Below are 27,954 nucleotides of genomic sequence, written 5' to 3'. Positions count from 1 at the left end.
TTGGGCATCCATACATGGCCCTGCTCTGGTTAGTCTCTAGCCCAGAGTAAAGGAAACAATGTGACAGTATCTGTACCATGCAATGAGGATGGGAGGCATCGGCTATATGTAACAGCATCAGGTGCCAGGCAACAGCTTGAGAATTAACGCTAATTCCTCTCAAACGTTCGGCTGAGGAATTCCAAGCAAGATCAAGAAGGGAGGGGGATGGGTGGCGGAGAGGGGAAAGGTGAGGTGTTTTGTCATTAACAATATAGCCTCACTTATCACTTACAACTGGAAGTGCAGATAGCAGTTATTACAAGATGTACCATTAGTACCAAAGCTCATTACCGCGCTGTAATCCTTGTAAGCATTTGTTACTGATACCAGTGGAGTTGGCAGCATGGTTTTATATATATATATATATGGCATTGAAAAGAGAGCCAGACAATCAAGGCTTGAAACATTTTCAATGAGCATCACAGGTTCATCCCTGCTAAAAGGGACTCTCATAAAGTGCTTTAAGCTCAAAATGTAGGTGTTTTCCCTCCCCCCAGCCCACAAAGTGCTTTTATTGCACCTCATAGAAGGAAGGGTGTCCTAGTGAACAGCACAATTGATTAGAGTCTCTGGAGACCTTCGTTCTATTCCTGGCTCTGTTGGGTAATCTTGGGCAAGTCACTTTGCCTCTCTCTGCCTCAGTTTTCCCCTCTGCAAAATGCGGATAATAATCCTGGCATCCTTTGTAAAGGGCTTTGAAATCTACTGATAAAAAACACCGTATAAGAGCTAGGCATTAATAATAATAGAGACTGAATGGTTCTGTATTCCAAATTAGAACCATTTTACCTTTTTATCATCTATATAAATGAAAAGATAATAATAATAAATAATAAATACCTAGCTCTGTATATTTCCTGCCCAACCTTAACATTTAAATTTAAACTTTGGGTAAAGGAGCCGGTAGCGGAGTTAGTTCAAAGAGGAATTAATCCAGGGATGTTCTGTGGTCTGCACTGGGTCTCTTCTTGATTAGAATCTATGAATTGATTCCAACCAGTTCACCCCATTATTTTTACAATGTGGTCAACCCCAAGCATTCAAAACTCGTGAGCCACTCCCCCAAATAATAATGAGATTATCTTAAAAATCAGGGATTTAAAAAAACCAGGAAGTGTTGGGTGCCTCTCTGCAGCCATGAAGGCCAGAGACTTGTTTTTGAAATGGAAACTGAGATTCTCACCTCATTTCATGACTCGGGGAGCTGGGGCTTTGACAAAAATACATCAATTATCATAAGACTTATTATCCAATCACAAGAGTTGACCACATTATTATGAGTGGTAAATTAAGAGTTGACCACATCACATTATGAGCTCAAGGGGCTGATGGTCCACTTCCTCATGCCGGCTAATCATTTCTACCTGTACAAAGTGGGCGTCTGTCTAGTACTACCCACACAGAATACTAATGTATTTCATGCACTTTTCTCAGGTGTAAATGAGATGGAAAAATGGGGCCTCTTGGTTTTAGGGCCCATTTTAGGGTTTCTAATGCAGCTTTGGGAGACCAATTTCAGGTTAACAATTTGACTGCACAAATTCATCTTGATTCGAGTTCAAATAGGGTGCTGATCTAGATGTTACTCAAGGCACAAAAAGGTTCTGTGCTAAAGGTACGATTAGCACTGCAGAGTTACTGGTCTCCAGCACAGTGGTCAGATAATACCTCTCTGCCTAGGAAACTCCTCACTCCTTAGCTGCAAAGCCTGGATCTCCTCTCAGTGATGTAAGCCCTGTGGCCTAACGCAGAGTAGGAAGCTTGCTTCTGAGACCTGCTGGCAAGCAGGGAGAAGAGAATCCCAGGGCTGCTTGAGAACTCCAGATGGACAAAAGCTCCATAGGGCAGGTAGCTCTTTGCTGGCATCTACTGGCGAGCAAGGGGAAATGACTGAATGTGCCAAGCCTAATTTGCATCTTAGTTATGTCACGGTTTGGGGGATTTGGGTTAAAATACAGGCAAGTTTTGAGTTTAGGCCAATAAAACACCATTGTCCCCATTGGGAAATGAAAGAATGTGAGAACTGCATGGAACATGCCTGGAACGAGGAGTTACCACGACCAAAATCACAATCCGGTATGGTTGAGTAGCTGTGCCTAGAGAACTCTAGAAAGAAGAAGAGTGAGAAAAAAGCTTCCTACTTGCTGCTGAGAATTCCTTCCTACCGACAGGGATTCTGTCCTATAGGGCAATGATTTTTCTCCAGAGTCTGAAGACCGAGCTAAGATGCCCTTGAGGTGGCAGAGGGAACCGAGGTGATAGTGCTGAGGTGGACTTAAGGTGACGGTGCAGTAGATGAGGCCCTGAAGCAGGTAACAACACTGAAGTGGCTTGGACTGAAGCCTCAGACAGAAGTAGCTTAGATAAGGGAGTCCGGTTAGGGCCACCCTATCCAGTAATCAAAGTTGTAATCACTTCAGATGGGGTAGGTGAAAGAGCATCTTATGGAGAATGGGCAAGAATCCTTGCATGATCCACTGCAGATCTAATCATAATGGCAGAGTTTATCTTCTCTCCGCTCCAGTGGACGGATCACCTAAAAGAGGAGGGGGAGGGGCCTAGACCACCCCACTCCAAAAATTGCTCAGAAATCCCCAAGTCTGCCCTTCTTGGCAGCTCTGTCTCTCTACTCACACCCCCAAGTCCTTCTGCTCCAACATGGCAGGCCAGTGCCAGGAATAAAACCCAGGTCACCTCAGTTCCAGGCCTGTGCGCTATCCTGTAGGACTTGCCGCCTCTTTATTAAGGACTTTTTTGATTGATTTCTGAAACAACCCTGCAAGGCCTCAGCTACCTCCAACAAGGCAATAGGAAAATGGCCTGGTCTGTTCATATGTGGCCGCATCCTGTATTGACCGGTGACAATAAGAGATTCACCACACAAGCGGGATCTGTCGTGTAGTGGGGAAGAGTGTCAGGAGCCACATTAGTAGTGGATGTTGCAACAGGAATAGAAATGTCTCCAAAATCAGGCATTGTCATCAAGAGGCTCTGTAGCCCTCTACAGAGACCCAATGCTAGGTACTAAGCTATAACCCAATAGCTTATCCTGCTCTGCCCCCAGACCACAGGGAGCTGTCAGATAATGTCCCACCTTCCCATCACAGTTGGCTCAGTGGCTCTTTCTGCCTTATCACTAAATACTGCAGCTCGCACTCATAATTCTTATGGAACTTCCCCCTCCCCACTTCCCTTTGAATGATTCATGTTGAAGTTGGAAGGATTAAACAATATGTTATCTCTTGCACTGGTAATCGCTGCGGGTTAAAATCTTGCAGTTTGCAAGAGAAGTCGTGTTGCTTAAGTTATGCAGGGACCAGAGGCTGCAGAGCAATAGAATCTTTCTGTAGACTTTTATCATGCCTACTCCTATAATGTATTATAAATCATTACCTTCTTAGTCAGCATCCTGGAGCCGCCAATAGTCTAAAGCATGCTTTTCTGTTCCTAAGAAATCGGTGAGTAAATTGACTGCTCAAGAAAGGGGTTGATAAGTAGCATGGATGGATGTTGTACAAGATTCACACACGCTCAGCTCAGCTCTTGCACTACAGTACAACCTCCCTGATGTTCCAGTGCTGACTAGCAATGCCCTGTCACTGTGGGAGTGTTAAATTCCCTGTTATTCCAGTCTTCTTTCAGCTCCTCTCAGAAGCTTTTTCACTTGAGTTCAGACTTGCAGCACTGCATCTGATTCAAAGGCTACTGAAAAGTCAACGGGAGCCTTGCCGTTGACTTCAGTGAACTATGGATGAGGGCTATAGTGCAGATGCCCTGACCGGTTTTGCCAGGGCTCCTCAGTCTTGATCCACAACATTCCTCACTACTCCAGTCCTGGCTCACCAAAATGTTCGGTCAATGACTCTCATTTCTGACTTGCAGTACCACAAGCTATTCCAGTCCTAGGAAACCTCTTCCCAGTGCTCCTGAACTCTCACTATTTCACCTTGTAATATTTGGTGTTAAAGCCCCAGCTCCTGGAGTCAGGAGAACCTCAGCTTTCATTTTAAAAGAAAATAAGTTTCTAACTCTCATGGTTATGGAGAAAAGCTTGAATGTGACCCAAGCACACCCTCAAATGGAAAGCAAAGAAAAAGAACCCAATAGTTATTTTTTTAAAAATATATAATTTTAAGAAAATCTTGGGATATTTTTTGGCCTGATGCCTGGATTTTGAATGCTTGGATAGGCAATATTGTACCAGGCTACCCCTTGCTTTTCTGGTCTTGCCACTTCAACCCAGTTCTGAGCCTGTTATGAGGTTCAAAAATGTTGGCCCAAATTTTTCAATAAACTATTTTTGCTGGTCTTTGTTGATGAAAGCCATTCCCGGGGCATAACAGTTCTGCCCAAACCTACTGGAAATCTCATGAGAAATTATTCCTAGAATAAATTTTCAACAAAGGAAGTTTGGATAATCTCTGGATACAGGCTGCTGAGCTGTTGCCTGGTCTATTAATTGTGCATATAGCGATCAATCAGAAATACCAATTAGCACTCTGTAGTTTAGTAGGGTCTTGCCTCGTGATCAGACCCAGAAATAGCACAAAAAAAAAAAAAAAGCAAAAACGCTCCAATCCAGCAAGGTAGAGAGAGATAATATTGAATGGTCAAAATGTCCAGCATCTGAGCATCCATATACTCACACCATCCCCCGCAGAGACATTAAAAATGGTGAGAAAGGTGATCCACAAGTGGTCCTATCTCTGACATGCCAAGAAGATCAATGGATAGCTCTATTGTAGGGCTCTGTGGCTGCCATGAACATTCATAAGGATGTTCGGCCTCCTTAGTCCCTGTCTAAACTTCCTCACCCTGATAAATTCGGGGCCCTCTTTCCTTACATGCTAAAATAACATTTACCTCAAGGTCATTTTCATATGCTTCAATGGGTTACCATACCACTCTTGTGGTTGAACTTCTGAGGATGTTCCTATCCTAAAAGATCCAAAATGAGCACTAACGTAGTTTGTGGTTACCAGTCAGAAAATTAGTCAGACTTGTTTCTGACAGCAGTCTGTTCTATGATACCTTATGACCAAGGCTACTCCCAGTCAACTGCTTATGCTAAATGTGTGTTAACACTTTGGGGCCTCATGCTTCAACTTTGCCTAAGCTGTTGTCTTACAGGCCTTGGACCCTGTAGGTTTCTTGACTTACTGCTTTCACTCATATCTATACCTTACTTATGCCTTACTTAGCAAGTACTTATACCTACAGGCGACAGGGTGTTCATCTGGTGCAAAGTCTGACTGAATCGTTATTAGAATTAATAGGGATGAAAAGGAGTCTCTTTCCACATATTTATTCTCCTGTTCCCCGCTTATGTTTGCTATAGCGAGAGCTTTACCTCTGGGATGCTAAATTCAACCCTTCAGAACCCTACTGGGTTCAAAAGAGTTGCTCACAGTTTCAATGGGGCTGAATTTGGCCTGAGGTGTTTGTCTTTGTGGCAGAGGTAAATAAATAATGGGCCAGATCCTCAAGTGTCCTGAAGCTAGGCTCCACACTGATGAAGGGCTAAGTTTCCATTTCCTCTCTGTCCAGGGATATTTGGGGTACCTGGGCACTTGCTTGGCTGCTGATTCAAGTTAGAGCAGCCTCCGGGACAGATGAGATTAGACAGATTAGAAGAGTCCTGTCTGCTCTAATTTATGCCATCTGGCTCAGCTCATTAGGGGCAATTTTTCCACCCCAAGAGTTCCAGAGTATAGTATTCTCTGGCCAGTCCCCAACAGAGCAGGAACCTGGGGCATAACACTACTTATGGTGGCTTTACACTTTTTAGAGATTCCCCTGGGCCAGGAGGATCTCCATCTAGCTTGGAAGACCAGGTTTTTTGTCTCCTTTATGTCATAAGAGACTGAGTGGGGGAGGGAGGGAGGGACCAGGAGCTAAAGAGGAAGGATGGCTCAGTGGTTAGGGCACTAGTACAGATCTGGGTCCAATTTCACTTTCCACCAAAGGCTTCCTGTGTGACCTTGGGGAATTCACTTAGCTGCCTTGAGCCTCGGTTTCCCACCTGTACCACTCTGGCCTACCTCACAGAGGTGTTGTGAGGATAAATGCATTACAGATTGTGAGGTGTTCAAATGCTACGGTGATGGCGGCCATCCTGTTACGAAGCAACATCGTCCCTAGTGGGTTAGTGCCTTCTGTAATAACCTCTGGTCCTATATTCCCATCCAATGGTCCCACAGGCTTTTTTAAAAGTAGATGAATGCCACAGCGAGAATGGATTGTTGCTTGTTCCGGACTGACATGGTGCCCTGAGGGCCCTTTGATTTGTTCTACAAGGCATCTCATGGATCGTTCTCGTTCTGGACCATGACGGAAAGCTGATTCATTCTGTCTATCCTAAATGACCTGTGACTGAGACTCTCTGTGTGTCACAGGGGCGGCAGACCGGATGGCTGAGCTGGAGAGGGCTCACGTGGGCCATCCCTTAACCGAGCCAGCCCATAAAGGAGAACCTCAGGTTAAACAATAATAATAATTTTAAAAAGTGTGTTTCCAGCCCTTCTCCTTGAGAAAATAGCCAAGAAAGCCAGGCAACCTGAGCAATAGGCCTGAAAAGCACATGAAACTGGGCTATACATATCTGCTGCAAGAGGCTGGGATGGGGAACACCTCATGATTTTCCCTCCACTCAATTATTAATTATTATTGTAATTACCATACCATCTAGGAGCCCTCACCATGGACCATGATCTCATTGTCTTAATAACATGCAATCAGACTGTTCAGATTAGTTTGTGTCCTCAAAAGTTCATACCTGGCCCTCTGCTTAGTGAGTTGATAACGGTGATATACAATGAGCCTGGGAGTCAGGAGGGCCTAGCAGGTGGCATTCTGCACTGGAGTCAGGAAATCTGCTTTGTGACGTTGGGCCAGTCCTCCTACCCTTGGTCTCAGTTGTCTACAGGGAGAGGAAGTGCTCAGGGGAGGGACTGTCTCTCATTGGGTGGTTGGGCCAGGGGCTCCGATCTCAGCTGGCCCCTCCATGTGCTACTGTCTGCAAATAATAAGCATGTAGGCATCATCATGCCATCTAGCTACAGCACAGTTAAGAGAAGGTTGTTCCCTTTCAGCATTCCCTATTCATGCTGTTCTATTGCCACGAGATGACTATCTCGGAATACCTGTCTGATATAAGGACAGACATTTGTTGGTCAGGTGCATTAGTAGTGGTCATCTTAAGGCAGGATGTCCCCGACAGAGCTGCATGGAGACTGCAAAGCAATCAGAAAGAACTGTTCCAACTGCACGACACGCCAAGGAGGATCCTCAGAAATTATTTGCTGAACCCAACTGAATAAAATAAATTGGAAGGAACTGTGATCTATACACAGACAATGCACAAACAGTAATATGTGAAATTCACCCAACAAAGGAGCTATTAAAAATATTATCCATCACTGATTAGGTAGTTCTATCTCCCCATCCCCTGCCGTTTATGCTGGAAAAGAAATAGGCATATTTCTGTAGCTATCTATCTTAGTAATTATGTGCCCCCATTCTTTCGGCACTTTACACTCCTTAATCATAGAATCATAGAATATCAGGGTTGGAAGGGACCTCAGGAGGTCATCTAGTCCAACTGCCTGCTCAAAGCAGGATCTAATCCCCAACTAAATCAATGCATTTATCCTCAGAACACCTCTGTGAGATAGGACACTGCTATTATCCCCATTGTACAGATGAATCATAGAATCATAGAATGTCAGGGTTGGAAGGGACCTCAGGAGGTCATCTAGTCCAACCCCCTGCTCAAAAGCAGGACCAATCCCCAATTAAATCATCCCAGCCAGGGCTTTGTCAAGCCTGACCTTAAAAACTTCTAAGGAAGGAGATTCTACCACCTCCCTAGGCAACGCATTCCAGTGTTTCAGGACCCTCCTAGTGAAAAAGTTTCTCCTAATATCCAACCTAAACCTCCCCCACTGCAACTTGAGACCATTACTCCTTGTCCTGTCCTCTTCCACCACTGAGAATAGTCTAGAACCATCCTCTCTGGAACCACCTCTCAGGTAGTTGAAAGCAGCTATCAAATCCCACCTCATTCTTCTCTTCTGCAGACTAAACAATCCCAGTTCCCTCAGCCTCTCCTCATAAGTCATGTGTTCCAGACCCCTAATCATTTTTGTTGCCCTTCGCTGGACTCTTTCCAATTTATCCACATCCTTCTTGTAGTGTGGGGCCCAAAACTGGACACAGTACTCCAGATGAGGCCTCACCAATGTCGAATAGAGGGGGATGATCACGTCCCTCAATCTGCTCGCTATGCCCCTACTTATACATCCCAAAATGCCATTGGCCTCCTTGGCAACAAGGGCACACTGCTGCCTCATATCCAGCTTCTCGTCCACTGTCACCCCTACGTCCTTTTCCACAGAACTGCTGCCTAGCCATTCAGTCCCTAGTCTGTAGCTGTGCATTGGGTTCTTCCGTCCTAAGTGCAGGACCCTGCACTTATCCTTATTGAACCTCATCAGATTTCTTTTGGCCCAATCCTCCAATTTGTCTAGGTCCCTCTGTATCCTATCCCTGCCCTCCAGCGTATCTACCACTCCTCCCAGTTTAGTATCATCCGCAAATTTGCTGAGAGTGCAATCCACACCATCCTCCAGATCATTTATGAAGATATTGAACAAAACCGGCCCCAGGACCGACCCCTGGGGCACTCCACTTGACACCGGCTGCCAACTAGACATGGAGCCATTGATCACTACCCGTTGAGCCCGACAATCTAGCCAACTTTCTACCCACCTTATAGTGCATTCATCCAGCCCGTACTTCTTTAACTTGCTGACAAGAATACTGTGGGAGACCGTGTCAAAAGCTTTGCTAAAGTCAAGAAACAATACATCCACTGCTTTCCCTTCATCCACAGAACCAGTAATCTCATCATAGAAGGCGATTAGATTAGTCAGGCATGACCTTCCCTTGGTGAATCCATGCTGACTGTTCCTGATCACTTTCCTCTCATGTAAGTGCTTCAGAACTGATTCCTTGAGGATCTGCTCCATGATTTTTCCGGGGACTGAAGTGAGACTGACTGGCCTGTAGTCCCCAGGATCCTCCTTCTTCCCTTTTTAAAAGATTGGCACTACATTAGCCTTTTTCCAGTCATCCGGGACTTCCCCCGTTCGCCACAAGTTTTCAAGGATAATGGCCAATGGCTCTGCAATCACAGCCGCCAATTCCTTTAGCACTCTCGGATGCAACTCGTCCGGCCCCATGGACTTGTGCACGTCCAGCTTTTCTAAATAGTCCCTAATCACCTCTTTCTCCACAGCGGGCTGGCCATCTACTCCCCATGTTGTGATGCCCAGCGCAGCAGTCTGGGAGCTGACCTTGTTAGTGAAAACAGAGACAAAAAAAGCATTGAGTACATTAGCTTTTTCCACATCCTCTGTCACTAGGTTGCCTCCCTCATTCATTAAGGGGCCCACACTTCCCTTGGCTTTCTTCTTGTTGCCAACATACCTGAAGAAACCCTTCTTGTTACGCTTAACATCTCTCGCTAGCTGCAGCTCCAGGTGCGATTTGGCCCTCCTGATTTCATTCCTACATGCCCAAGCAATATTTTTATACTCTTCCCTGGTCATTTGTCCAACCTTCCACTTCTTGTAAGATGGTGAAAAGAGGCATAGAGACTCTATCACTAGCCTGGGGTCACACAGGAGGCAGGGGGGAACTGAACCCCAAGCTCAGAAGCTAGCTGCCACTAGGCCATCACCTGACCATGGAAGAAAGGAGTGAGATGGCCTGATGTTATTTACCAACAAGCCATCAGCTGAGGAATGGACTCTACTGGTGAATGGACATAGGGGATCAAACCCAAAACAGAATGTGGTTGGATCAGATCCATTTCATACAAGGACTGGTCTCTCTCTCTCTTATACTTCCTCAAGCTTGTCTTGCTGATAAAGTCTCACTGAATTGAAGTGCAGTGGTGGGGGTGGGGAATATCTTTCCCTAAGAGTCTATAACCTTGAATTTCCTTGTGTGCTACCCCCCAAGGGTGGCTGCAATGGTAGCTCCAGGTTTGTGCTTCAGAAATGGCCTATGATGTATGCCAGGGAGCTTAAAGGAAAAAAGATTATCCTGGCGATGCATTAGAATGAAAGTGTCAGACCCATGCGTTGAATATATTCTGGCACAACTATTATCCTCACTAATGATGTTTCCATGAAAACATAAAGATCAAGGAAAGAAAAAGGAATAACAACAACATCTTTCATTGTGTTGCTGCATGTCTGATAAAGTCATTAGGGAAAACAAGAAAATGGCTTTTTGATGCTGATGCTGCATAAACATGTTTTCTGGAGGAAAATGTTTTCACATTATCTTAAGAGATGAAAAAGGGGAGAGATTAAACTCCCAGGCCTCCTGTACGCCTCCTGTTTCCCCTCAACCCCATTTACAGGGGATGCATGGTATTGAGAAATGATGACAAAGGTTGAGGAGAGGGACATAGTCATCATCTGAAGGATGTAAACACCAAGGGAAAAAAATGAATTCAGGCACCAGCTTCGCTAAGGGTACAAACCAACAAAGCTCCATCGAAATGAAAGGAGCAACAACAATATATACATCAGCTGTAGATCTGGCTTGTACTTGTTCAGGGTGGACAGGAAAGGAAGGATAGCCTTGTTGTGGAATGCTGAATTAGGACAGAAGAAATCTGGGGTCAGGTCCTGCCACAGATTCCTGGCATTTCCGTTGGCAAATCAATTTAATTCTCTGTGCCACAGGTTGTCTATTTCAACGGCATGCTTTTCTGTATGGGGACTGCCTCTCGCTGTGTGACGTTGTAATGCTTTCCACAATGGGCTCCTGGTCTGGATCAAGGGATTATAGCAATGCAGATAATTAGAGGCGGTTGAAAGTTTTTGAAATTTGATATTTCAAGCGGGGGGGATTGCTGAAAGTTAGAAGTAAACAAGAAAAGGATGGGGTGCAGGGGGGGGGGTGTCGATGAAAACCAGCCCCTTCACATCAACTTTTTGGTTGAGAGAATAGGAGCGTGTGTGTATGTGTGTGTGCGAATCCGCAGAGTTAATCTCATTAATTTTTCACAGAGATGGAAATTTCCTGAGCTATCTTCTCAAATGCCCATGGTCTGTGCCAAATGTAACCTCAATGCCACCTGCCTCACTGGGCCTTTGAAGGCACTAATTAGCTCTACCACTTTACAGGGACTCTAGAAGCAATTTTGCTTTCCTGCTGTCTGTTTCTTTAATTCCAGTCTGACTGTTTTTTCCCCTTTCCTTTTCTTTTTTTCTCTTCAACCTCATTTTGAAGGTCTGGCAGCTCAGATCCATAATGGTCTCTCCTGCTGGATGGCATGATAATTGGGACTCAGAGTTCTAACGGTGTTCTGGATGTGTCGTCATCAAACAGCAAAGCCCTCATTAGAGCCCAAGTTGTGTGTGTCTTTTCTCAGTGGAACTTTTACATTAATGGCTGGTAGGTGTCTGGGAGCAAAGATCATAGGCTCTTTTGTTAGTCAGCCTTTAGATAAAGGTTTTACCCACTGAAGTGAAATAGTTCACTTCATCCCACTGTGTTTTCCATTGTAAAAGGGATGTGTCGATTTCTCTAGGCTTTGGATGTGGTGCTTGATATGACAAGGAAGCGCTCTCCAAACTCTAATTGTCCTGAGGTTGCATTATTTATGCAGGAGAAGCATAAAAGGGCTATTCTAGCATATAGGTTTTTTTCACTGAATTATCAATTTGATCCTTCCTTATGATAGAGCCACCTTCTCCCTGCTCACGACAGAGCTGCAGCATTTATTCACAAGAAGTGGACTTCACTAAAACAGGGTAGAGTAGTCTAATGGTTAGTGTGCCAGACTGGGAGACAGGACTCCTGGGTTCTATTCCAGATTCTGCTGCTGATTTGCCTGTGCAAAGATTCAGTACCTCAATGCACCTGTAGGAAATGGTAATCTGTATATTTCCCTGACTTACAACGGTGTTGTGAGAACTAATGCTTGCAAAGTGCTTTGAGATCCTTGGATAAAAGAGGATGCGTAAGCGCGAACTAAGTTACCTCCATATTACTGACCAAGACTGAGGAACAACCAAATTAGAAACTGTCCCCCTAGCGAATCCATCTGAGGTGTGTGAACACATTTGGCCCCACAAGTGATGGCACTCTCACCACTGGGATTTCTAAAGAAAGATGGTAGAAAGTTTTCTGACAAAATGTTTTGCCATCAGAAAATGTCAGCTCCTCGAAAGCAAAATGTATCATGGAAACAAGTCAATTTGGATGAAATTTTGTTTGGTTGGGGGGAGATAGAACATTCCAAAATGAAACAGAATGTTTTCATTTTTCATTTCAAAATGACTTTTCATTTCATTTTTTTTAAGTTATATAAAGTAAAATATCCAAAATCAAAACTGTTCTATCAAATTAAATGTTTTGTTTGACCCCAGATATTTTTTCCAGAGTTTTGTTTCATGGTAAATTTTGATTTTTTTTATTTTCATTTTGTTTCTTTTTTGAACAGGAAAAATGGTGGGATTTCCTGTGAAATAGGAAATCCAGTTCCCCTCCAGCTCCTCTAGCAAAGGCAGACTGGACAAAAATACGAGTAAATATATAATGCGGAACAATCATCTTTTTGCACAGAAATAGACTGGGTGGGGCTTAATTGTTTTGTTTTGTTTGCTTGTTTCGTTTTCCATCCCTATATTCTCTGAGTCTCCAATATATGAAACAGTAGACATATTCAGCTGTTCGGTTACATGTCTGTAGTAGATGTGTAGACATCACTATACCATGATTTAAAGGATACCCCTATTATGTTGCACACAGTAATTAAAATCACACTGTATTTAGGGGCTCTCAGGCAAGACTCCCAGCAGGTCAGATTCTGATCTAAGTCATATAAATCTAAATCCGCAGAAGCTCTACTGAAGTCAATGGACCTACACCAATGAGAAACAAGTGTGAGATAGGGTGACCAGATAGCAAGTGTAAAAAACTGGGATGCGGGGGGGGGGGGTGTTATAGGTGCCTATATAAGAAAAAGCCCCCAAAATCAGGACTGTCCCTATAAAATTGGGACATCTGGTCACCCTAGTGTGAGATCACATGGCTTCGGGGTTTGAACTGGTCAGCAAAGAAGGTGCAAGAGAGAGGAGATGGTTCTCAAGCACCAGTGTCAATTAAAGAAGCCTCAGAAAGGTATAGCTACTACTTTGTACTCAATTTGCATAGGTGCAATTGATTACACATGGTGCAGGACAAAGAAAAATCAAGCTCTGGGTATGTGTGAGTGCATGAATTTCTCCCTCCTTTTGCTGCAGGGCCAGATTCAGATATCTGTTATGCTGAGGCAAATCTGCTGTGGAGTTACTCTGATTTACATCTCCAGAAATGAGATCAGAGATCAAATGAGTGAATAGGAGAAATAGAGAAAATGGACCCAGACCTTCAGCCAGTGTAGATTGGTGTAGCTCCAATAGAAATACACTGATCATACGAGATAAGGTCCATTTTCTCTCTCTTTCTCTCTCCTGTTCATTCCCCTTTTCCTATTCCTCTCTCTCTGCCAGTTTACTCTTTCTTCATCAGTTCTGCCTACACTGTTACAATTATTTGATGCCTCCCTGCTTCTAATAATTCCAATGACATATACAACAACACCAAAAATTATCACCCGTAAAATGATACTCCTCTCCAGGATTCTGAAAAAAACAACCCGCCTTGTTTTATTTTAAGTACTGATCTGAGTGATACTTTTAAGGGGCTGTCTTGGTGATTAAACCTATGTCTGGACCCATGAAGAGAACTAAAAAAAAAGAAAAGGAGTACTTGTGGCACCTTAGAGACTAACCAATTTATTAGAGCATAAGCTTTCGTGAGCTACAGCTCACTTCCTCAGATGCATATCGTGGAAACTGCAAGCTTTCGTGAGCTACAGCTCACTTCATCAGATGCATATCGTGGAAACTGCAGCAGTTTCCACGATATGCATCTGAGGAAGTGAGCTGTAGCTCACGAAAGCTTATGCTCTAATAAATTGGTTAGTCTCTAAGGTGCCACAAGTCCTCCTTTTCTTTTTGCGAATACAGACTAACACGGCTGTTACTCTGAAACCTAAAAAAAAAGAGGGAGCCAAATGTCCGCATAAAGGAGGAATAAAAATCCAGAGAGAAAATCAAATGCTGTATATTAACACAGGGAGAAAGTCAATGAGCAAAATGCTGAGTGTACCACTGACAGGAATGAAAGAGATTAAAGGATAAATTCATCCCTGGCATTAGTCCAGTGGTTTCCATAGAGTTACACCAGAGATGGATCTGGACCTAAAAATTCACTTACCTGAAAAGAAAAGGAAGAAAAGACTCCAGGATGGGATTTTTTTTGCCACATTTGCAGTTGGGTTAAATCCCTCCCAGGAGGTTAGCTGCTGGCACTCACTGGCAATGGAGAGATGCCCATCACCATTACTGATTATTATTGTTATTATATATTAGTTATGGAAGATTTTTTTCCAGTGAGATCAGCACCCATCATGTGCCCAGAGTGCTCTGCCCCATGGAAAATCTGGCCCTGGTTGTGGGTGCTGAGCATTTTGAAAATTCTAGCCAGAGTGCCCTAAGTGCAGATGTCTACCTATGGACTTCTGTGGCCCACTGTGATGGGGTTTATCAGCCCCAAACCAAGACTGAGACAGGGGAAGGGTGGGAGCAGTACTGAGCCAGGAAAGCTCCACCCTTCAGGCACACCCAAGCATGCTCCTAGGGAAAAAGCCACTATAGAGAGCCCCAGCAGCCCAGACAAGGAGGGGAAGAGAGAATTCATTTCCTGGAGGAACACTGCTCTACAGCAAGAGGGGAAGAAGCCCCTCCGAGGAGGTCTGGCTGTGAACCTCCACCCCACTTTTGACCTTATGTAACCCTTGGCAGCAACAAGGGCCGGGTTCAATATCTAGGGGTTCCATTCCAATAACACAATGCAAACCGGCTCGAGCCCCCACCCAGTGACCTGGGACAAATATATACCACCCCGCTGGGCGCCTCCAAGAGGCAATACTTCCCCTCTCGCAAGCACATAGTCTGAGTGTAGCAAAAGTCTTTTAATAACAGAGAGAAACAATGTGGCATTATGTTGGGGAAACACCACCAACAGGATTCATAACACAACCCATGAGCAAAACAACCCCACCCCAGGCAAATTGGGGCATGCCCTTTTCCCTTTGGTTCTTGAGTCCAGCAACCCCAAAAGTCCAATGCCCCAAAAGTCTCTGTCCCTGGTCAGGGCAGCCCCAGAGTTCGAAAGTTTATCGGCGGAGCTTTACCTCCCAACCTGGGTGGAAATGGGACGGGGGTAAGAGGCACCTTACGTGATCTGAAGCTGACCGCCCCATAGCTCCATAGCGGCGCTCCGCTCCGCTCCGCCAGCCGCCCCACAAAACTCCTTCGCGCAGCTGCACTCCGCTCCACCAGCCGCCCCATGAACTCCTTCGCTCAGCTGCGCTCCGCTCCGCCAGCCGCCCCACGAACTCCTTCGCTCAGCTGCGCTCCGCTCCGCCAGCCGCCCCACGAACTCCTTCGCTCAGCTCCACGGCCCACAAGCAGCTCCTGCCATCCACACACTGCTCCGTGTCGAACTGCTTCGCCAGCCGGCCCGCAAACTGCTCCACAATATATCTTCAGGCTCCCCCACTACTTAACACAACACTCAGTGATTTCAGCGCTTAGGTGAATTCAGCTTATAATAGGGGAGCCCCAGTGCTGGTGCACTGTCAGCCCAAAGTGAGCTCAGCAGCCTATAACTAGACTTCTAATGAAATCAAAATTAGCTCTGATATTCCACAGTGGAGAGAGAAGGAAGTGCAATTAGCATGTAAGGCCCTCACCAAGGGGCCCATGCTACCAAGTATTAATACTTGTCCCCAGCCTCTCTCCATTCACACAGTTTTGGAACCCATGACCCTTGCCTAGCGAGTGCTACTTAGATGATGGTGAATCCCTCCAGCGTAACAAAAGGCCACGTACAGTTCCAAGCACAGTTCCCATAATCAGGGTAATAACAATTTATTCTTCCTGCCCCAATAACAGAGACACTGGGGATCCCACAGCAGCCAAAGTGACCATTTGGGCAGCTATGGTCTCATTCTAGGCGTGGTGGGTGTGCCTATGCAAATGAGATCGGCCCCTGAAGTTCTTTTCCACAACTTGCCACACCTCACCACCAGATGTCAGGGTGGAGCTCATCCTGACACTGCTTACATCACTTTAGTGGGAGAGAGAACTGCACACGGGGTCACCTTCATCCACCCACAGACTGTGGGGTTTTGAAGCAAAGGATTTTAACCCAACAGCAGCCAAGCCCCAAACAGAGGCATCAGGTGTTGTAAGAAGTGGCCCAGGGGAAGGTGAGCAGGAGATGGGCCAAATCCAGGTCATCCCAGGCTGTTACACTTTTAAGCCCTGGACTGGGACCCAATGGAGTGGGAAGGCCCGGGTCTCCCTACGTACCCTAAATTGCCCTATTCCTAGACCTGGGTTTGGCAGGACAAGGGATAACTGGTAAAGAAGCAGATCCAGCTGGGACCCCATCCAGGAGGTCCAGGACACTGAAAGAGAGCCTAGAGGTGGAGGTCCAGACGACTAGGCCTGCTGACTGAACAAACAACTCCACTACACCCCTTTCTCAGTGAGAGAAACACAAGAGGCAAAATCCAGACTCCATTGAAGTCAATGGAAAAAACTCCCTTTGACTTCAGTAGAGCTCTGATTTCATTCAAAGCTTATGCTCAGATAAATTGGTTAGTCTCTAAGGTGCCACAAGTACTCCTTTTCTTTTTGCGAATACAGACTAACACCGCTGCTATTCTAAAACCAGTCAATGGCCTGATTCTGCAAACATTTGCTGCTGGGGTTAGGGGAAGGATATCTTCCTATTGACTTCATTGGGCTTTGGATCAGTCCATAATATGTCCTAAATGAAGGCTATAGACAGAAGAAAGCACTATGTGAAAGACTGGGTTTTGCATTAGCAATAGGCAGACAAGAGGAAGAGATTACAGCAAAACAAGACACTGAAAAAGAGATGGTTTGTTCTTCCAATTTGTTTCTCAACTCACTTTTTTTAGCTAGCAGTTGGGAGTGGAGATGGGATGGAGATAAACAGGCCACATGCTGCACTCAGGAGGTACAAGGGTATTATTACTCCCCAGTTCATAAATGTGAATGAATTGCCTGTTCTGGGTTTGTCCCCAGATAATGAGAAGTGCTTCTGAGATTAGGAGATTAAATCCTGACCTTTATGTCAAACCCAAAGGATCCCAAAACATTAGGGAAACTGAGATACAAGTGCTGGTCTCAATCCTGCATCAAGATACAGCAGTACAGACCCCTGTATTCATGAGATGTTCCATTCATTGCAGTGGTCTGTGCTGGCAATCTCAATGTACATAGTCCCACAGCGAAAATCCATCCATCAGGCAAAGTTAAGGTTGAGAACGTAAATATGAAAATGTCAGGAGATTCTCTGAATAGAAGCTAGACAAATCTTAACTCCCTGCCACTCCTCCTTGTTGCCATGCCAACTTTCAGATTGCATCCCATTATAGGGACTGTACACTATCTCACCTCCCTGGGGACCATGAGGTTTTTGGGTACTTCCATCTCCTCCTCTTTGTCTTGCTTGAAAATGTATCCTTCTCATCCTGGTCAGAATTTCCCTTAACTAAATGCAAACAATAAATTCAGTCTCTTGATATTTTAGAAAACAAATGGACATCTATTTTGCTGGGGGAAGGGGAGATGTGTGTGTCGGGGGGTCAGAATCCTGTAAAATAGATCCTCCCAAAACGGCACTAATATTTTGGGGAAAAATGCAGTCCCAATAATTAATAAAGAAGAAAATATTGTACCATGTAATACAATTGTGGGGGAGGCTGGTGAGGTAATAGGGTGATAGCTGGTGTAAATCAGTGTAACCCCATAGTCTTAAAGTGTTCAGATGCCACGGTGATGGGCGCAGTATAACACAGATTCAATTTGATCCAAGGATGTCGCATTCTTTGAATTGCACATTTTCCATCTCCTCACCTCTGGTTTCACTGGCATCTCTGCAGAGCCTGCTAAAGTCTACAAATTTGACCGGCTCACTGCTCACACCTGAGCTCCGAAGTGGGTTAAGTCGGGAGGGCTCTAGAGACCTTTCTATTTAGACAACCCACTTGGCAGTGGGGAAAGAGAGTGAGGGCTTCCTCTGGAGAATGTCAAAACTAGGTCAGGCTGTCTGACTGAGTTAAAGGGATCATATGTTACTGCGGGTTCTTTCTTCCAGCTCTTTTCTCCTACGCAAACCCACAGCACACCAACACACGCTCCAACAACAACAATAATTTCAACTTCTGGCGTATCATTAATCTGAAGACTTTAAAGCAATTTCCAAGCAGTAAGTAAACTTCTCAACATGCCTGTTCTATACAGAGGTTAGGTCCAAGGGGACAGATTATATTACCCACTGCGTCCCCAATATATAGAATCATAGAATCATAGAATATCAGGGTTGGAAGGGACCCCAGAAGGTCATCTAGTCCAACCCCCTGCTCGAAGCAGGACCAATTCCCAGTTAAATCATCCCAGCCAGGGCTTTGTCAAGCCTGACCTTAAAAACCTCTAAGGAAGGAGATTCTACCACCTCCCTAGGTAACGCATTCCAGTGTTTCACCACCCTCTTAGTGAAAAAGTTTTTCCTAATATCCAATCTAAACCTCCCCCACTGCAACTTGAGACCATTACTCCTCGTTCTGTCATCTGCTACCATTGAGAACAGTCTAGAGCCATCCTCTTTGGAACCCCCTTTCAGGTAGTTGAAAGCAGCTATCAAATCCCCCCTCATTCTTCTCTTCTGCAGGCTAAACAATCCCAGCTCCCTCAGCCTCTCCTCATAACTCATGTGTTCCAGTCCCCTAATCATTTTTGTTGCCCTTCGCTGGACAATGTATAGATTCTGTGCTGGAGCTGCGATGGCTTGGGAGAATTCCCCTGGTACTGGCCTGGTGGCCCCATGCTATTCCCCTTCCAAGTCTTGGCATAGGAGGCATGTGGGGTGGGGTGAGATTGGGTGGGGTGGGGATGGGCGGAGTAGAAGGGGAAGCAGGAGTGGAAAGGCTTGTAGCATATGATACTATGGGGAATCAAGATGAAGTAAAGCCCATAGAGTCTGCCATAATTTAGACATTTAGACAGAAAAAAATATGAATTAAAAGAGGAGTTCTTAAAAGCATTTATTAGATGGCCAAAAAGCCATGATTTCACAATCAAGAAAGAGGACAACTTTGGCTATAAATGCATCCTTTTTCATTGGTGAAGGCAATAATTATAAAATAAAAAAGTGATATATAACAAATGGAAAATAGGGGATAATAGATAGTAATTGATATATGTTAGAAGCTATGAGGAGTAGAAAGTTGATAAGGGAAGCTAAAGACATCACAGAAAACTCTGTGGTTAACAGGACTAAGTTTAAGTTTATTAGTAGCAAAAGAAATTGTATCAATGATATAGGCCCATTACTATATAGGTGAAATGGTAAAACTGAAAATAATAATGCAGAAAAAGCAGAAATATTGAATAAATATTTGGAGTATGAGGCGGTTTTACTCATATCTTATGAGTTGATAAAGTATTTTCCAGCCCACTATAACTGAGCACCGTGTCGGACAACATCTATTAGGGATAAACATTTTTAAATCAGCAGGACCAGATAACTTGCATCCAACAATCCTAAAAGAGTTGGCTAAGGAGAACTCTGGTCCACTAATATTAATTTGGAATAAATCCTTGAATAGCAGGGACAATTCTAGAAGACTAGTAGAGTATGAATTGTGCTAATATTTAAAAAAGGCAAACCAGGTGACCTGGATAAAACTATTTGCCAATTAGCCTGACATCATTCCTTGACAAAATAATGGAATAGTGCTTATGGGATTCAACTGATAAAAAATGAAGGGATAGGAATATAATTAATGCCGGTTAACATGGTTCTATGGAAAATGGATAAGTCTGATTTCAATCTCTAATGAGATTACAAATTTGGCTGATAAATGAAACTGCATAGAAGTAACATACCTAGATTTTTGTGAGGCACTTGACTTAACACCACACAGTATTCTGATTTTAAAAAGATTAGCACTGTACAATTTCACGAGAGCATATGTGAAATGGGTAAAGACTGGCTAACTGACAGATCTCAAAAAGGAGAAGTCAATGGAGAATCATTATTGAATGGGGATGTTTCTGGTGGGGTTCCACAGGGATTGTTACTAGGCCCAGTGCAATTCAACATTTCCATCAATGGTCTGGAAGTAAATATAAAATCACAGCAGTAAAATTTGTGCATGACACCATGATTGGCAGAGTTGTAAATAATGATGAGGACAGGATAGTCATATTGCATGACTGGATTGCTTTGTAGCTTGGGTCCAGTGAAACAAAATACACGTTACTACAGCCAAATGTAAAGTTAACTTTTTGGAACAAGGAATGTAGGTCATACCTACATGGGGTAGTGTATCCTGGGGAATTGTATCCTGGAACGCAGTGATCTGATAGAGATTTAGAGATTAAAATGGACAAACAACTCAACATGAGCTCCCAGTGTGACGCTGTGGCAAAAAGGGCCAATGTGATCACTGGATGTAGAAACAGGGAAATAGAAAGTAAGAGTATGGAGGTGACTTTACCTCTATATACAGCATCGGTGAGACTGATGTTGGATTACTGCACACAGTTCTAATGTCCACATTTTAAAAAGGATTTTGAAAAATTGGAAGGGGTTCAGAAAAAAGTCACAGAAATAATTCAAGGGCTGGAGAAAATGCCTTACAATGAGAGATGTAAAGAGCTCTATCTGTTTAGCTTATCAGAAAGAAGACTGAGGGATGGCTTGATTACAGTGTACATGTCCTTCACAAGGATAAAATGCTGTGTAATAAAAGACTCTTTAATCTAATAGAGAAAGGCGTAATGAGAACCAATGGCAGGAAGATGAAGCCAGACAAATTCAAATGAGATATTAGGCACCGTTTTTCTTCAACTGTGAGGACAACTGAGTTCTTTAAGTTTGGAACAAAGTACGAAGGGACGTGTGGATTCTCCATCTCTCGATGCCTTCAAATCAAGACGCTAGGCCTTTCTGGATGATTTGCTCAGTCAAACACAAGATACTGGGCTCAACATAGCATCACTGGGTGGGATTCTCTGACCTGTGATACAGTGGCTGATCTAGTGATCACTTCTGGATTTAAACTCTGTGAATCGATCGAGTTAGAACAACCAGGGACTACTCTAACTTATGCGAGGCACTGTTTCAACCCTTAGAGCAATCCAGAATCTAGAGGGCATAAAGCTGTTGTAATGCCAGTTCTGCCCCTCTCCCTGCTTCCTGCCCCCTGCTGCTTCTGAGCTGAACTTTCTGGAGGTGCAGCACCAAATCAGACCCAATATTTTCAAGAGTGAGTGTCTCAAGTTAGGCTCCCAAGGATCATCATTGCCGGCACCTTGTGCAAATATTTACCCAGTGCCAAATGGGTGTGCAATTCTACCATTCTGACCAGGCAGTCTTGTACCCCAATTTTGCACTCATTTTGCACTGGGATAAATGATTTGCACAAGGTACAGGGGAGCTGAGAATAAGGACCCTGAATCTTCCTTTAGGTGCCTAAGTAAGTGGCCTGATTTACAGAAGATTTTCAGCTCCTACTGAACTCCATGTCCTTGACCATTTTTCTCTGTTCCCCTTCATGCAGAGGACTAATGGGAATATTGAAGCCAGTAGGGATGGCGTAAGCCACCTGGGGATTTCTATACACAGCTGGCCAGAGTCAAAGGTTTTACAGCCACTTTGCCTCACCATAGTTCAGTAGAGAGCCTACCATTTAGCAGTGTTGTGTGACCATTCGCATAGCGCAGACGTGATCAATAATACCCAATTTCCTAATCCCCTTAGGTGGCTTTGAAAATCTCAGCCAGAGCTTTCTATTTCACTGTTGAGCCTCGGCACTTTGCTTCAAAGAGATTGCGGTATATCGGGACATAACACCTATCACCAGAGTAAACCGCTGTACAGAAAATGTAGAGGTGAAATATGGTGCCCATAAGGACCTTATTCTTCACCCTGTGTAGGCTTAAACTGCTATTGTGTTAATTTCAGGGGTTAGGGGTTTTCCCTTCACCCCTACCCAGGTTCTTGACACGCAGATAGAAAGCAGAAGACTGGAAGGCCGAGGTGCAGGCAATGTGACATTTATTGGGGTTAGTTTCAAGCAAGCATATCCATATCTCTGACTCCACAGAGCCTTTTTCCCAGTGTCCTTCCTGCTTAGCAGACATAATTATACCTGCAATGCATGCCCTTGGTCCCACCCCTTCCAATGTATGGTGATGTTCCACTTCGGAGGGTCTTGAGTCTGGGGGCTTTGGTCCTACCTCTTTTGTATCCCACTGGAGGGGTAAGGAGTGAGGTTGTGCTCTGGCCAATGCCAGGCTTTTCTTTGGCTTTTAGTGTTTCTTATATCTTCCCCTCCATTCCCCTTGCCCCTTCCAACTGGCTGCTTGACCTTAGCATGAGGTAAAAGTCGAGGCAGTCTTCAAGTGTATGCTCATATATTGCACTCTTACCAGACTCAGCAACACTTTCGCTCTGTTCCTTACTTTTTCTCATTGTACTAAAAGCCCCATTTGGTTGTGGGAAATGCAACACGCAGTGGTTTTGTTCTTTGTTCACATGTATTAGTAAGGATATAAGAGCATCAAAAATAAAACCCAGAATTCTACCTCAGGCAAACAAAGAGGCCTATATACTAACATGAATTAAGCCATACATGTTGTGTTGGTAGGGGGTTGCTTTTCAACGACAGATAAGTTATTAGTGTGATTCTCTTACTGTATAACGTTAAACATGTATGATGGGTTTTAATCCTACAATCTGCAAGGCTATGGGAAGTCCCTAATTAGTTATGCTCTGTACCTGGGAGGTGATTGATTAACTATCTCCTGGCCAGAGGGGGCAGAGCTAGGCTGTCTAAGGAGCAAAGGGAGAGATCTAGGTGAGAAGAGCTTGGAGAGTTTCCTTCTCCTGGGGAACAGCCTCCAGGAAGGTCTGGGAATTTGAGGCTGGCTGAGGTCAGAAAGCAGAGCTATAAGAGATGGATTCATTTCTGTTGTGGGGCCCCAGAGTGGAGAGGAGCCCCAAGCTAGGATCTGTGAGGACCAGGAAATGAGATAGAAGCCAACAAGGGTCAGAGGGCTAGGTTAAGAGGTACTTAGGTTCCCAGCAGAGAAAAGCCTGGGGAGCCAATACCTGAAAAAGGGGGAAGAATTGAAATCAAGCTCCAGGAGGAACCGAGAACTTATTGATCAGAGTTGAGCCCTGGAGGCACAAAGGAGCTTTGGTATTGCTGAACCCTGGAAGAGCACTACATTGTTAGTGACTTGGCCAGAGGACTGAGACATAGAAGACCTGTTGGAACAGTCTAGTGACAAGACCTGCTGGCACTGATCCTTAAGGCCAAGGAAATGGCCCCCAGGGCGGCGGAGAAAGGCAAAGTGTGCCTGCAACTCCACGTCTAGCCATGGGGGGTGCCCTAGAGGTAAGAGTTTACCTTTACACATGGTTCAGAGTTTTGAGTAAAGAGACTTTGGCCTGCTTAGACCCTTGGCAAACATTCTAAAAAAATCATGCAAAAATTTGGAAACTTTGATTAGGATACACAGTGAAAAAAATCCAAATGAAAACTTTATTATTGAAACTGAGTGGTTCTTCAAAACAATCTTAATCAGATGTTATCCAAGTCCCCTTTTCAGAGGGAGGATATTGGTTAGAGCCCCTTATTTTATAAGGCAATCTTTCAGATATCCTGGTTTCAAACCATTGAGTGCCTTAAAGATAAGGACCAAAGACTTGAACTTGATTTGATATTCTATGGAAAGTCAGTGAAGAGAGCTGAGGAAGGGTCTGATGTACCTGCGGTGACCTGTGTAGCCGAGGAGACATGCTGCAATGACTGTATTACAGGGAGATTCCTAAGGGCTTATAGCTTCATGTGTTGAATTGCTGTAATCCAGAGAGGAAGTGATGATGTGTACAACTGAGACCAGGTCATCATTACGTAGTATGGGTCAAAGCATTCCAGCCAACTGGATATGGTAGAAAGAGTTACATGCATATCCTGCTATATGTGCATTTAGCATCAGTGAGGAATCCAGGAGCACTCCTAAACTGTGGAATGAATTAACCAATTAGGAGCCTGCAACTTCAACCAACGGGGACTGTTCTGTGGATGCAAATGCTTCAAATTACTTTAATTTGCCAGTTAACATAAACTCCACTTTAGAAGGGTTTGTTGTTGTCATTTTCCTTTTATATTATTTCTATCCTCCTTTGTTTCAATGTGTTTATCACCCTCCTTAAGATGAAGACAATGATGATTTAATATTATGATGATGCCCAGTGGCTGCCCTCATGGCTTGAAACCCAATTGCATTAAGCACTGTACACCTGTATAAAGAAAACAAAATTCCTGGCCTGAAAAACTTATAACCTAAGTAACAGATAATCAACAAGAAGTTGGTACAAGAGTGGTAGAGCACAAGGAAATAACAAGATAATTCTGAGTAATGAAAAAAAAATGGAGGTAAGACTCTGGGGTTTTTAATAACCTCAACTATCTTAGCATCCTGCACCAGGATGCTGCTGTCGGGGTTGATCTCTATACTACCCCACAACGGAGCTGAGTCTTTGCAAAGGGAAAACGGGAAGGGGAAGGAATTAACCAATATTTAGTGTGCATGCACACGCGTGTGTGCTTGCATGTTTAAAGAACAAGTGCGCTCCTGTGTCAACGTTGCTTAAAAATTCATTTGGTGTATTTGTGATTTAGTTTTTACAAGTGCTCATTATTTATGGTCACTGTGTGGATGCACACGAACATTAATTATGCCCCAGATTTGTACATAGCTGGGTCTGATGTCTCCATTCCCCTTTCACCATTTTATAAGGGTCTTGCATGCTGTATGGCTTTAAAAATGAATAATAGGATATCTTCATGGCTTAGGATCCATGATGTGGCATCTGAAACAATTGATATCAGGCTTACAGGGAAACTGCCATCTTTGGAAAAGTATTATTGTTGCATTTTGAGGCCCTAGTTAGGATCAGATGTCACTGTGCTGAGCACTGTACACACACATAATAAAAACACTGTGCGAAAGAGTTTACAGAGTCAGACTAAGTAAAGTTTATCCTAATTGGGCCTGATCCAAAACCCATCCAAGTCAGTGGAAATATTCCCATTCATTTAAGAGTAGAAACAAAGACTGTAGGCCATACTTACAGGATAGGGGACTCTATCCTGAGAAGCAGTGACTCTGATAAAGAATTTGGGATAGTGAGCTGAACATGAGCTCCTTAATGCCATAATGTAGTCAAAAGAGTGAGTGCAATCCTTGGATTCATAAAGGGAGGAATCTTGAGTCAGAGCAGAGAGGTTATTTTACCTCTGTATTTGGCACGGGTACAGCCAGTGCTGGAATGCAGTGTCCAGTTCTGAATTTGACATTTCAAAAAGGATGTTGATAAATTGGAGAGGGCTCAGAGAAGAGCTACGAGAATGATTAAAGATTAGAAAACATGTCTTGCAGAGATAGACTAGAGGAGTTCAATTTATTTAGTTTAACATGGAAAAGGTTAAGGGGTCACTTGATTATGGTTTATAAATACCTACATGGGGAACTGTCATAACCATATAAGGGTAACCTAGAATTCCCACTTACCTGTAGGGGGTTAAGAAGCTCAAATAACCTGTTTGGCACCTGACCAAAAGGACCAATGGGGAAAGAAGATACTTTCAAATCTTGTGGTGGCGGGGGGAAGGCTTTGTTGTGTGTGTACACTTGGGAAGCAGAGAAGCATCAGGTCAGAAAACTCCTTCTCCTATAAATCATCCTAAAAGTCTCTCATATTCCAAAAATTGTAAGTAAAAGCCAGGCAAGGCGTGTTAGATTATCTTTTGTTTTGCTTGTGAATTTTTCCTTTGTTGGAGGGAGGTTTATTCCTGTTTTTTGTAACTTTGAAACTAAGCTTAGAGGAAGTTCTGCTGTGTTTTTGAATCTTTTGTTACCCTGTAAAGTTATTTTCCATCCTGATTTTACAGAGGTGATTTTTACCTTTTTTTAAAATAAAATCCTTCTTTTAAGAACCTGACTGATTTCTCTATTGTCCTAAGAGACAGGGGTTTGGGTCTGTGATCACTTTGTAACCAATTGGTTAGGATATTATTCTCAAGCCTCCCAAGGAAAAGGGGGTGTAAGAGCTTGGGGGGATAATTTGGGGAAATAGGAACTCCAAGTGGTCCTTTCCCTGATTCTTTGTTAAATCACTTGGTGGTGGCAGCGTACCCTCCAAGGGCAAATAATTTGTGCCTTGGAGAAGTTTTAACATAAGCTGGTAGAAATAAGCTTAGAGGATCTTTCATGCAGGTACCCACATCTGTACCCTAGAGTTCAGAGTGGGGAGGGAACCCTGACAGGAACAAATATGTAAGAATGGGTTCTTCAATCTAGCATAGAAAGGTCTAACATGATCCAATGGCTGCAAGTTGAAGCTAAACAAATTCAGACTAGAAATAAGGGGTGAAAATTTACAACACTGACTAGATGATCACAGTGGTTCCTTCTGGCCTTGGAGTCTATTAATGTAGGTGCAAAAAGAAAAGGAGGACTTGTGGCACCTCAGAGACTAACAAATTTATTTGAGCATAAGCTTTCGTGAGCTACAGCTCACTTCATCGGATGTATACAGTGGAAAATACAGTGGGGAGATTTATATACATAGAGAACATGAAACAATGGGTGTTACCATACACACTGTAACGAGAGTGATCACTTAAGGTGAGCTATTACCAGCAGGAGAGCAGAGGGAGGGGGGGGCAATCTTTTGTAAGAACGCTTGATAGAGATCTTGTAGGTGTTTGTCTCTGTCTGAGGGGTTGGAGCAAATGTGGTTGTATCGCAGAGCTTGGCTGTAGATAATGGATCGTGTGGTGTGGTCAGGGTGAAAGCTGGAGGCATGTAGGTAGGAATAGCCGTCAGTAGGTTTCTGGTATAGGGTGGTGTTTATGTGACCATCGCTTATTAGCACGGTAGTGTCCAGGAAGTGGATCTCTTGTGTGGACTGGTCCAGGCTGAGGTTGATGGTGGGATGGAAATTGTTGAAATCATGGTGGAATTCCTCAAGGGCTTCTTTTCCATGGGTCCAGATAATGAAGATGTCATCAATGTAGCGCAAGTAGAGTAGGGGCATTAGGGGACGAGAGCGGAGGATGAGTTGTTCTAAATCAGCTGTCTATCCTTGCAACAAAGCCCGTTGCCAACTGTGTCCACATATCTCTTCAGGGGACACCATCAGAGGGCCTAATCACATCAGCCACACTATCAGAGGCCCGTTCACCTGCACATCTACCAATGTGATATATGCCATCATGTGCCAGCAATGCCCCTCTGCCATGTACATTGGTCAAACTGGACAGTCTCTACGTAAAAGAATAAATGGACACAAATCAGACGTCAAGAATTATAACATTCAAAAACCAGTGGGAGGACACTTCAGTCTCTTTGGTCACTCAATTACAGACCTAAAAGTTGCAATTCTTCAACAAAAAAACTTCAAAAACAGACTCCAATGAGAGACTGCTGGATTGGAATTAATTTGCAAACTGGATACAATTAATTTAGGCTTGAATAGAGACTGGGAGTGGATGGGTCATTACACAAAGTAAAACTATTTCCCCATGTTTATTCTCCCCCCCACCCCTCTCTGTTCCTCAGATGTTCTTGTCAACTGCTGGAAATGGCCCATCTTGATTAT

This window comes from Lepidochelys kempii, chromosome 5 (genome assembly GCF_965140285.1).
Source record: "Lepidochelys kempii isolate rLepKem1 chromosome 5, rLepKem1.hap1, whole genome shotgun sequence".
In the NCBI taxonomy this organism is placed as follows: domain Eukaryota; kingdom Metazoa; phylum Chordata; order Testudines; family Cheloniidae; genus Lepidochelys; species Lepidochelys kempii.
The sequence above is the reverse complement of the archived record's forward strand: the minus strand, read 5'-3'. Positions refer to the sequence as shown.